This window comes from Cornus florida, unplaced genomic scaffold (assembly GCF_030987335.1).
Source record: "Cornus florida cultivar Cherokee Brave unplaced genomic scaffold, ASM3098733v1 CherokeeBrave_3.0.0_Hap2_Chr10, whole genome shotgun sequence".
NCBI classification, from domain to species: Eukaryota; Viridiplantae; Streptophyta; class Magnoliopsida; order Cornales; family Cornaceae; genus Cornus; species Cornus florida.
The window spans coordinates 112,578,973-112,591,733 of NW_026775580.1; positions in this window are offsets into that span (position 1 = coordinate 112,578,973).

Below are 12,761 nucleotides of genomic sequence, written 5' to 3' on the forward strand. Positions count from 1 at the left end.
ATAAGAAAACAGTCACTCCTCCTGCATCTATACACATCCAAGACCCTGTAACGAAGCATCCGTGTAAACAAGATACTCTATCCCGCTCTGCGGAGTAGCCAAAACCGGTGCAGAAGTCAGCTTCCTTTTCAGCTCATCAAAAGCTTGCTGACAGTGTTCATCCCACACGAACTGTACACCCTTCCTGGTCAGATGAGTGAGTGGTCCTGCTATCTTGGAGAACCCCTGGATAAATCTCCTGTAATATCCTGCCAGACCGAGAAAACTCCGAATCTCAGTAGGTGATGTAGGCTGTCCCCACTCAACCACCGCTGAAACCTTGGCCGGATCCACTGCTATCCCCTTTTCTGACACCACGTGACCCAGAAATTTCACCTCCCGCTGCCAAAATTCCCACTTCTCGAACTTGGCATATAACTGGTGCTCACGAAGCGTCTGCGAGATTATGCGAAGATGTCTAACATGATCGTCCTCCGACCGAGAATAGATCAAGATGTCATCAATAAAGATAATAACAAACTGATCCAAATAAGCCCGGAAGACTCTATTCATTAAGTCCATGAATACTGCAGGTGCATTAGTCGTCCCAAACGGCATAACTCGAAACTCATAAGAATCATATCGCGTGAGAAATGCTGTCTTAGGAACATCCTGCTCCCTGACCCTCAGCTGATGATACCCAGAACGCAGATCAATCTTGGAGAAATATGTGGCTCCCCTTAACTGATCAAACAAGTCATCAATCCTGGGCAAAGGATACTTGTTACGAATCGTAACCTTGTTCAACTCCCTGTAATCTATACACAGACGAAGCGAACCATCCTTCTTCTTTACAAACAGAACCGGTGCTCCCCAAGGTGATGTACTCCTACGAATAAAACCCTGGCTGAGTAACTGCTGAATCTGATCCCTCAGCTCTCTCATCTCTACCGGTGCTATCCTATAGGGTGCCCTAGCAATAGGCGCAGTGCCTGGAGCTAAGTCTATCACAAAATCGATCTCGCGACTAGGTGGCAACCCTGGAATCTCCTGAAATACATTCGGGAAATCCTGTACAATCGGTATGTTATCCAATGACACAGTAATCCGCTCCTCATTTTCCTCCTCCACGTGGAACAAATAGGTGCTACCGCCCCCTTTAGAACGTGGCATAGCTACTACATACATATCCTGACCAGGTATGGTAAAAATAATAGATCTATCAAAACAAATAACTTGGGAATGGTAGTGAGACAACCAATCCATCCCAAGTATCATATCATAAGTGTGCATGTCCAGGATCAATAGATTGGCTAGAAATCTGAGTCTGCCAATATCTAGTGTCACAGGCCCATCACTCTCATGTATAATAGCTGCATCACCCAATGGTGTAGAAATACCCTGAGGTCTAGTGCATACCCTCGTCCTCATCCCAGACAAAGCAACAAAAGTCCTAGCTACAAATGAGTGTGTAGCAACCGTATCAAATAAAACACGTCCATGCAAACCATAAATAAGAAACTTACCCTCAATAGTCTGAGGTGCCTGAACATCCTGTGGCATGGGGTTATACACCCTATCATAGTGCAACTGCTGTGGTGCCTGTCCCTGAGTCTGCGGCGGTGCCGGTAAAGCCAGATGTGTCTGTCCCTGAATCCGTGGAACCTGTGGAGCTGGTAGAGGCATTGGCGCCCTCTGTCCCTGCTGCACATACTGTCTCTGTCCCTGTCCTTGTCCTGCTTTAGGACACTGCCTGGTGGTATGACCATACTCTCCACAAGTGTAACAACTACCCTGGAAAGTACCAAATGGCCTCCTCTGTCGGTTAGCCTGTGGCTGACCCTGTCCTGCCTGTGGTCCCCCATTCTGTTGCCTCTGAATAGGTGCCCCATTCCGGTGAGCATCTGAACCACCTTTGTGCTTCTTCCAAGGCTGTTGTCCTTGGAACTTGCCTTTGTCATTCTGCCGGTGACCATTGCCATTCCCCTTTTCAGCTGACTGATTAGTAGAGTCTTTATCTCCCCGCTTCTCACCACGAGCTTGTCTGATGTCCACAGTCAACTGATACTGTTGTAGAGCGGCGTCTACCACCTGAGCATAGGTAGTATAGGCTGGACTACCTGTAATAGCTCTCTTGATAGACCACATCAGTCCCTTGACAAAACTGTTGCGCTTCTTCTCCTCTGTATCCACCTCCTCCGGTGCAAAGAGAGACAAGCGTGTGAATTGCTGTTCATACTCCGCCACTGTCATGTTTCCCTGCTGCAGACTTAGAAACTCGGTCTTCATAGCTGTCCTGACTGCATAGGGAAAATATTTCTCATCAAAGCGAGCACTGAACTCATCATAAGACAATGTCATCCTCTCCTCTGAGGTGGTAACTGACTCCCACCACTGTAGTGCATCCCCAACTAGCTTGAAAGTAGCAAGCATCTGCTTCTGAACCTCCGTGCACTGAACCAAACGAAGATGACGCTTAATGTCCTGTTTCCACTGGTGAGCTGCTCTCGCATCGGTTGAGCCTGAGAACACAGGTGGATTACCCTTTGTGAAAGAGCTCCTAACCTTTCCCCAAGAATCCGTCTGAACCACTGGTGCTGGTACAGGTGCCGGCTGTACCTGAGGCTGATTCCGAAGTGCAGCTGTTACCCCAGCCTCTATAGCCCGAGCAACGAGGTCATTGAGGTGAGGAGGAATCTCTGGATCTCTGACCTGGTCCAGAGTCTGTTGAACATTCTCCCGTTCCTCCTGAAACTGATCCATGTCATCTTGAAACCCAAGCCTTTGCTGCTCTTCCTCCATTTGCTGACGCCGTAGGAGATATTGTTGCCTACGTGCCGTTCTCCTTTCCTTCCTAGTTCCTTGCATGTTCTGTCCATTTCTAGTGTTAACCATCTGTTAACACGAAAAGACAGACATCAGTACCCTTTCTATACGAACCATAAGGAATACAATGAATCCTAACGTAAGCTCTATTCAAGAGAAAACGCTACGCGGAAGACTTAATACGAAACATCCTAGAGACACTTGAACCTGGAGACTCAGATACCAACTGAGATACCCCTCGGATCCGAGACACGGGTTGATCAGGCCCAGGCCCAAACCCGAGGGAATATCAAACAATTAATATTTTATAATGAACATGGAATACAAAATAAATTAAGAAATGATATTAAAGCTGAAAGGAACTAAAAATAGAATCCGCAAAATATTATAATTATTAAAATCCATCAAACCCAAACTCCAAAACTCCATCAGTTTACAACTTGGGAATCCATCTCTAGTGGACCCCTATTAAACATCCAAACGGAAGATAGAACAAATGTAATAAACGTCCAGAAATAAAACTATAGAGAGAGCCCTACATCGTCGGAAGAGTGAATAGAGACCTCTACTCAGCACGAACACGTCTAAGCCTGGAACTGTCGTGTACCTGAAAAATAGAAGTGGGTCAGGCCCACGTGCAAGTTCTATACTACTACAATCCAAACAGAGGCCCGATACGCATGTACATCCTAAACAATTCAACAATAGCTAATAGTCCGTAAATATATATATAGTCACACTAAAGTACTCTCACTGGACTACAGGCCGGTCTCAACCTGAATAGAGGTAACATGCTAAAACGCACACGAAGTGGGCATATGTACCTATACCTAAACAGGGTACACCTCCAACCATCGTAGCCAGCTACACATCCCGATGCATATACGCTCCCTAGCCATCGGTCCTGAGGCTCAAGCTCATACCGAGGCACCATAACAATACATATAAAAAATCCATCCAAAATCCCTGGTATTGCCGCTCAACAAGTAGTTGCCATGACAATACAAATCCACGGGACTTAACTTTTAGTTAATCCCATTCTTATTCCAAGTAGGTGGGTAATGATATTGATTTAAAAACCAAACCTATCCTTAGTATGCCACCGTCCCATACCGGTGCCTACTTTCCAATCCTCCAGTAGTCAATAATACCAATAAATCAAGTATATATCAACTAAATTCCAACATCCAACATTCAATGTTAGCAGTGATAAAATAAGCATTGATAAACAGGGTCACAACAACAACATATACATGCCCAATTTAAGTTGTTCCCTTTGGTCTGATATAAAGACAGAATTAATTAAAACTTCTATTTAACACCTTACAAATGACATACAGATATGTAGGGTATGTATCACAAAATCCTAACCTCCACAGTTGATACTAACTGTGATAATGTAAGCATCAAAACAATATTCACAGTATGTATGTAGACATGCTCAAATTATAGTGTTCCACAAAACCGATCTAGTGTTAAACTCAAATCCTCCTAGTATTTAAGTTCCAACAGTTGCTATTACAGAAGTTAAGATAGCTATCATCTAGACCCATCCTTCCAATAATTTATACTAGCAGTGGTAAGGAAAAACGTGAACCACAGAACCACAATGCATCCACAAACATGCTTAGTCTAGGTTGAACAAGCATACAACACTACTGTAACTACCAGTTTCATAGCAAAACAGATATCATTTTAGTTTGGTTTAATCTTCATTAATCCTGGAATCATTTAAGAGTGCAAAGAGTATGAAGCCTAAGGGAAAGAGTAAGGATAGAATCTTGCCTCAGAAACTTTTGTTCAAAGTTTCAACGTCGTCTTCTTAAAAAATCCCGGCGAGTTCCAAAACCCGGTTACTGTTCACGGGTACGAAACACTATTCCCGAAATTAAAATCTAATCTCCACCGTTCAGATTGTGCGACACTGAGTCATGAACCTATCCTCCAAATTTCAGCTTGATCGGACCACGGGCGAAGCGGAATCGGATGTTTGATGAAATCTGGGCAGAATGGAAAAAAATCTGTGCGACCCAGTTACTGTTCACGAGTACGAATCACTGTTCCCGAGGTCAAACTCTGATCTCCACCATTCAGATGGTGCGTCACTGAGTCGTGAATCTCTCTTCCAAAATTCAGCTCGATCGGACCACGGACGAAGCGGGATCAGATGTTTGATGAAATCTGGGCAGAATGGAAAAAAAACCTGTGCGACCCAGTTACTGTTCACGAGTACGAATCACTGTTCCTGAGGTCAAACTCTGATCTCCACCGTTCAGATTGTGCGTCACTGAGTCGTGAACCTCTCTTCCAAAATTCAGCTCGATCGGACCACGGACGAAGCGGGATCCGAGCTTTGATCAAACCTTGGCAGAATGTGAAAAATTGCGTTTTTCCTTCTCCACTTCCACAAAACGTGTGCTTTGTTTAAAAAAAACCCTACACAGACGTCTACCTTATACTTATAGAGTTTTCCTAAACCATAGGTTCATTTAAGTCCAACTCGCAATCCTAACCGGCCCATCCAATTAACGTAGAAACCTACGACGGTTATAATATAAAACCCTAATTTATACTGTAATTAAAACCCTAATTAGATGTATTTACCTAATTACCCTATTCACCATTAAATACTTAACAAATAATCTAATTGAACAAAATAATAATTAGTAAAACCAATTAAACCAAATAAGACACACATAGAATAATTAAACCAATTACACTTAAACCATTAATGCCAATTAAATAATTAAACACTAACAAGTAATTCCAATCAAATAACTAAACCAATTACACTTAAACCATTAATGCCAATTAAATAATTAAAACACTAATAAGTAATTCCAATCAAATAACTAAACCAATTACACTTAAACCATTAATGCTAATTAAATAATTAAAACACTAACAAGTAATTCCAATCAAATAACTAAAAATAAATATCATTTAAATAAATTAAATCACTACAAAAGAAAACAATTAAGCACCTAATAAAAAAAATAATGACACATAATCAAATAAAATGCACTTAAATAATAAATTAAATACCATTAAATACCAGGAATATCCTTTTTAAAATTAGGGTTATTACAGTTACTCTCTTACTGGATTGATCCATTGAATGGTAAAAAAACTGATTGAGTTAAATTCATATTTTCTAAATTTTTAATATATACATATAACTTCCGTATACAACATATTTATTATATTTATTTTTAATTAATTGGCTTTTATTTCATGGGTCCCCAATCGGTTTCCTTGGCACATATATGTATGTATATAAGGAAAGAGGTGGATAAAAAAAAAAAAATTAAAAAAAAGGAAGAAGAACATGGAATAGGAAGGAAAAACGAAAAAAGAGAACCTTAGGCACTTCTCTTTTTTTTTTTTAATTATTCTTTTTAGAATTTAGGGTTACGGGGTAAGATTTAGTTTGTGGTATAATAATTAAAGTTGTTCAATTTGATAGAATCCTACGAAATTTTCGATTTGGAGATGTTTTGAGAATTGAGTAATTTAAATCTATTTTTGAGGTAGGGATATATTAACCCTAATAACCCATTATACGATTTGTTCTTTCTTGTAATTTTGTTTGAGTAACATGTTCTGTATACATATTTTAATTTTTGTTGAATTGTTTTAAAGTGAGGTTATTTTGCATTTTAATTTTATTTTAATTTCAGTAAAAATGTAAAGTTAAATTATATAATAATATACACTTTATAATATACTGCATAAAGTATAACATATAGAGTGATATTCATATAGGGGAAAGTGCAGAAAACACCCCTGAAGTATACTTTTCGTAGCACTTTTATCCCCTATTTGAAAAAGTGTGCAATAAACACCCCTAATCTTTTAAAATTGTGCAAAATTACCCCTCTGTCATAAATCTGACATAAATTAGTATTATAATACCCATTTTACCCTTTTGTTCTTCCTAAAATGCCCATACAATCCACGATATACCTTTTCATCGGAACTTCCTCCCTTGACGATTCTATGGCTAACAAGAGAAAGAATTCCATAACCTTGGGCATAACAACATGATGAGACTATTGGTCCGAGCTATACATACAGATGAAAATGCTAGTCCCAAGCTTCACATAGTAAAAATTGATATCCCATTGATGAATAAGAAAAAAAAAAAAAGAACTCTTCCTGCTATTGCGGTTCACAGAACTAATGGAAAGCGATGAGCGCTCACTAAAAGAAGAATCAATAGATTCGTCCTGATCGGTGCCGTTCACCGGATTCACCGTCTAGCCACACTCTCCTCGATCACCAGATTCACCGTCCGGCCAGACTCTCTTCGATCACCAGATTTACGGAGGTCAACGACGACCTCGAAGGGCAGTACTTCGCGTTCATGTTCGACGCGTTGGCGATCGTGATGGATTGGTTGCTGGGGACGTCGTCGGTGAAGACTTTCATCTTCCAGTTCTCAAATCTCTCTTTCAATCACCAATTTCTCAGTTCTGGCTCGGAATTGTGGGTTTCATCATCAGTTTTGGCTCGTCATCGGCATTGTGGCTCAACGTCGTTTGAAGGAAGAGTAGGGGCGGCCTGAGGAATCGACAGTGCTATTCACGCACAACACTTTCCCCTCTTGCTCAGATGGGTTCATCGGGACTGGTTATTGCTGGCGACTGATCCATCTTTTTGTTTTTCCAACTGGGTCGCCTTTTTTTCTCTCTCTTCTTCTCCCCTCTCTCACTCTAAAAGTCACCTACCATACACATATACACACCCTACACACATATGCATATGGTTTTTGGGTTTGATTTACTTTTTGTGGGTTTGTTATAGAGAGTTTGGATGAGTTTATCGGGAAACATGGGGATACATCAAAGGCCCTCTAATGATGCAAATAGGAAGGGTGTGCAAAACAACCTTACTAAAGTAAGGTCCTTTTTGGTCTTTTTACAAAAAAAAAAATTATTTTTATATATTTTATAAAATTATTCAATAAGGGTAATTTGGTCAATTTAGATTTTAAATGTGTCAAGGGACCTAATTGCATCAAATTGAAACTTGAGGGGTGTATTTTGCATGTGAGGGGTGTGATATGCACTGTAAGCATATTTCAGGGGTGTTTTCTGCACTTGACCCTATTCATATATATGGTAAAATAAAAGTAATTTTTTTTTTTTTTTACCTTGACTTGCTTATTTGGTAATGATAAAGTTATATCCTAGTCGTAATGCCTCACCATTTAAGGTGAAGGGTTTAAGTCCTGAACATCCATATCTCATCCATATTTGAATATTGGTTGGGCGCTGTGGCAATAGAAATGGTTTGATATGAGAATTCCACAGTTCGTGTCCCCCACTCGAGAATTCACACTACATATTCCTCAACTATTATCTTATTCGTGATGGCATGTATGGTTCAATTTTCTTACTCAAGGGATCGAAAAAAAGCCTAACACTTGAGTGTATTTCAAAATTAATTCAAAATTTACTAAAAAGTTGTTTAACTAAATTTTGACGAAACTGGGACTTTCCTAAAATTTCAGGAGTTTTCTAAAAAGTTGTTAAACTAACTCAAAATGATGAAACTAATTTTTTCTGAAAATTTCAGACAAAAAGGATTTTGATTCAAGATTGAACAAATCCAATGAATATTTGAGCTAAGAATAGATCAGGAGAATGGTTTTATTTAGTATCCGAAAATGAATTACAATCTCATAACTCTAACGGGTTAGTAGCTCAAGGGTTCCAAAAGAAGGTCCAGGGTTCAAGTCTTAATAAAGACATGCGTACGTGAGTACCAACTTAAAAAAAAAACTAATCTCATAACAAATTGACTGTGTATTTTCTGTGTTGATAAACTGTGATAATTCAATCAATACATTTTGAATTTGAATTTGTTTTTGAGCTACATTTGACTTAATAGCCATGAGAAAAGTGAATTTCAGAACATAAAAAATACTACAGTAAATGTTTTTTTTTTTTGTTGAATGGTCTACAGTAAATGTATTGCTTGACTATATACTATAAAGAGGAAAGTCAGCAAAGTCATGAATAAAAAAGCTGAATTCTTTCTATTCAAAATGTCTTGTCGCCAAAAAAAACTCAAATTCAAACAAGATTATTAGTATCCGATTCAAATAGATAATATTAGATACTAGTATTATAGAAATTTATGTTTTATTCAAACACATGTACTTATTGCAATTCCTTTGACTTTTACATATTTATGGCGAAACGATGTTAACAATTCCACAAGCGCACATGACCTATATAACTATACTTTTATGTATAAGCTGGCAAAGTCTTTTTATTATTATTTTTTTCTTTTTCAAATTACTCATTTATTGCTTGACTAAAATACACTACGTACAAGATTCTAAGAATTTAACTAATTACAACTACAAAAGAATTGAATTTTATCTAGCTATATTTTACAGGTAATTACCATTAATTCACCCCTTTTCTAGTTACATTGAGCTAAAATAAAGCCATTAGTTGGAAAAAAATATATGATTAAAAACTGTACCTTACAAACTTTTATTTTTATTTTTTAAAATTTTCTTTCCCCTTTTCTTTTGGTGCTAACCATAAGAATTCATCCAAAACCCTATTCCTTCATTGAATTATTATACCAACACTTTGTCAGTTTGTTAGGATGGCTTTATAGCGTAGTAAATAATCAATATCAAATTGTACCAATTTATAAGTAGAATAGCTAAATGACATTAAAAGCTTACACTTTAGAGACAAAAGGACAAAAAGGAGAGTAAGATCAAAGTGATCCTACCCACCAACAATTAAGAATAACACACAATTTGTTTAATTGCACAAAATGATGCAAAAAATAATTAAAATAATGAACAGAAAAATAAAAAAGATGAAGAAAATACATATATAAACTATTCAATCTCACTTAATAACAAATTAAAAATCTTTGTACCTTCCAGCTCTATTTGCCAGCCATGAATCTCTGTCTTGGACAACAAAATCTATAATGATGCCATATGTAACCACACTTTTTAACACTACACCTTGTAATAATTTTTAAAAAGAACAAAATTAAAATAATAAATTACATAATTGTTTTATCCAAATGGCTCACACATCTCGATTTTAACATGCTTTCGACAAATGGACAAGTATATCTAAATATTTATATTTATGTACAAGAAAATTTGAATTAATTGAAATGCTTGTAGGAAATTTGTGAAATAAAATATGGAATCAAGGTCTTAGAATTAGAATTATTCCACATATAAAAATCATATGAAATTTGCATACATGATTATAAATAATCTTTGCTCAAAATTATTTAGTTACAGTCTCTCTAATGGAAGATTACATGGCCATGAACCAGTAAGATATCAAAATAGATTTTTGAATAATTGGAGGGACTGATGAAATTATTGGCATCCCTCTCAAAAAGAAAATGTAATAAAGTTTTTTTTTTTTTTTTTGGCCCATACTTTTGAAGCTCACAAATAAAAAAAACTAACTTTATTTCATTTTGTTATACAGCTTGGAGCCTCCCATCAATACGTAGCCGTTTCTACTTTTCTACTCAGAAATGCATATTTTAACAACATTCACGCGCCATTGAAAAGCGTGTACTTTACCCCGATTCACTTTCTATACCCTTTTTGATTGCTCTATCTTCCAAGATGAGACAGATTGTCCATTAGTACACGTTCACCGTCCGAACGAAATGATTATTTTTTCTTAAATTATTATTATGTTTTGATTTTTTTTTTTTTTTTTTTTTTCCCAATTAACAACTATGTAGTTTTTTAATTGTAAAAAGTAATTTTGAAATTTGAAAAATGTAGCAAAACTCCCGAGTTAATGAAACACTTAATTACTTTTAAAAAAAAAAAACTTATATTCCTCAAAAATGGACGTGGTCGATTGCAATTCTAATATTATAAGGGCAAAGTATAGAAAACCTCTCTCGAATTATAATTTATTTCAATAAATCCTCTTTATCTATTTTTTTTACTAAAAAACTCCCTACGATTTGTATTATTTTTCTAATAAATTCCCCTTGTCTTATTTTTTATCAAAGAATCTTCCTCAACTATCTAAATGGGGTAAAAGATTTGATATTTGGACCAAAATAATTTTTTATTTAAATCTTAATTCTCCCAAACTTCAAAAATTCATATATCACAAACCGTATATTTAAAAATTATAAATAATATATACACGAAAAAATTATAAAATAAGGATTCCAGAAATATAAGATTTGTACAACAAACTTTCATAATTAGAAAGAAATAGGCAATCTAAAAATCTACTCCAACAATCTTATTTTATTTTTAAGAAAATCTACTCGAGATATTTGTAAGAAAAATTTCAGAATTATTCATTTACATATGGAGTTGAATATATAAAAAGTTTAGCCCTAACGGAGACCGATTTCATGAGATATCATATTTTGCGTCAAAGTATTTTCATTCTTTTAAGACTCACTATTTAAAAATAAATAAAAATAAATATTCGGTCTCTATTGGGGCTAATTTTTTTTATATGTTATGTTCCATATAAATGAATAATTCTGAAAATTTTCTTACAAATAACCCAAGTATTTTATAAAAAATAAAATAAGATTATTGCAGTAAATTTTTAGATTTTCTATTTCTCTTTGGTTATGAATTTTTTTTAAAAAATAAATCTTATATTTTCTGGAATTCTTGTTTTATAAGCTTTTCGTGCATATATTATTTGCAATATTTAGATATGTACGGTTTGTGAGATATAAATTTTTGAATTTCGAAAAAATAAGATTTAAATAAAAGGTCATTTTGGTCTAAATATCAACTCTTTTACCCCCCTTAGATAGTTGAGGGGGGTTCTTTGGTAAAAAATTGGACCAGGGGATTTATTGGAAAGGGTTATAAGTCGAGAGAGGTTCTTTTGGTAAAAAAATTAGACAAGGGGGTTTACTGAAAAATGCTACAAGTCGATGGGGGGTTTTATATATTTTGCCAATATTATAATTTGTCAATTGTCAGGTGAAAGTTTAGGGGTGCATAAAAATTATATCAAACCGAAAATCCAAACTGAATCAAACCAGACCGGACAATTTGGTTTGTTTGCTAATGGTTCGGTTCGGTTATGGTTCTAAAATTTTGAAACCGTAAATATACGATTTGGTCACGATTTGAGGTCCTTTAGGACTGAACTAGACCAAATCGAACCGCTATGTTATATATATGTTAAATTATACAGTATATATAGTATAATTGGTATGAGGTATTTTTGGGTAAAAGTTCAAGAGCAAAACCGTGCGGGCTCAGGTTCAAAGCGGACAATATCATATCATGTGGTGGAGTGGGTCGTTACAAATGGTATCAGAATTTGACCCAGCTGGAAGTGTGCCGACGGGGACGTCGGACCTCCAAGGGGGTAGATTATGATGACCCTGTGGGCGGGTGTAAGAGACACTGTCATGCTACCACACTGGCGAGCTACGGGTGCACAGTCCCACATCGCCTCGGTAGAGGAAGTGTGAAATGCTTATATATAGGTGTGTCACCTCCAATTAGTATAAGATCTTTTTGGGGTAAAGTTTAAGAGCAAAACCGCGCGGGCTCAGGCCCAAAGCGGACAATATCATACCATGTGGTGGAGTGGGTCAAATTCTCTATTTAATTATACAAATTAAATATTAAGATAGATTTTAGGTCTTATCAATTTATTAGATGATTCTTTTTTATTTTTTATTTTTTTTATAATGGCTGAATTTTGAATTGTGGCTGATTGTTTGTTATTGAATTAGTAATTCTAAATGTATTAGGTTATTAGCAATTCTGAATTTATTCACTTCAATTCCAGAAGTAATGAAGAAAAATGAATTAAAAATTCTAAATATATTAATATTTCTGAATATTTTGGTAACTTGGTTTATGGTTGTATATACTAGTTATAACTTATAACGTTAGTTATTTTCATATTTTATTTTTCATATCTTTCTTTTTTATTTTT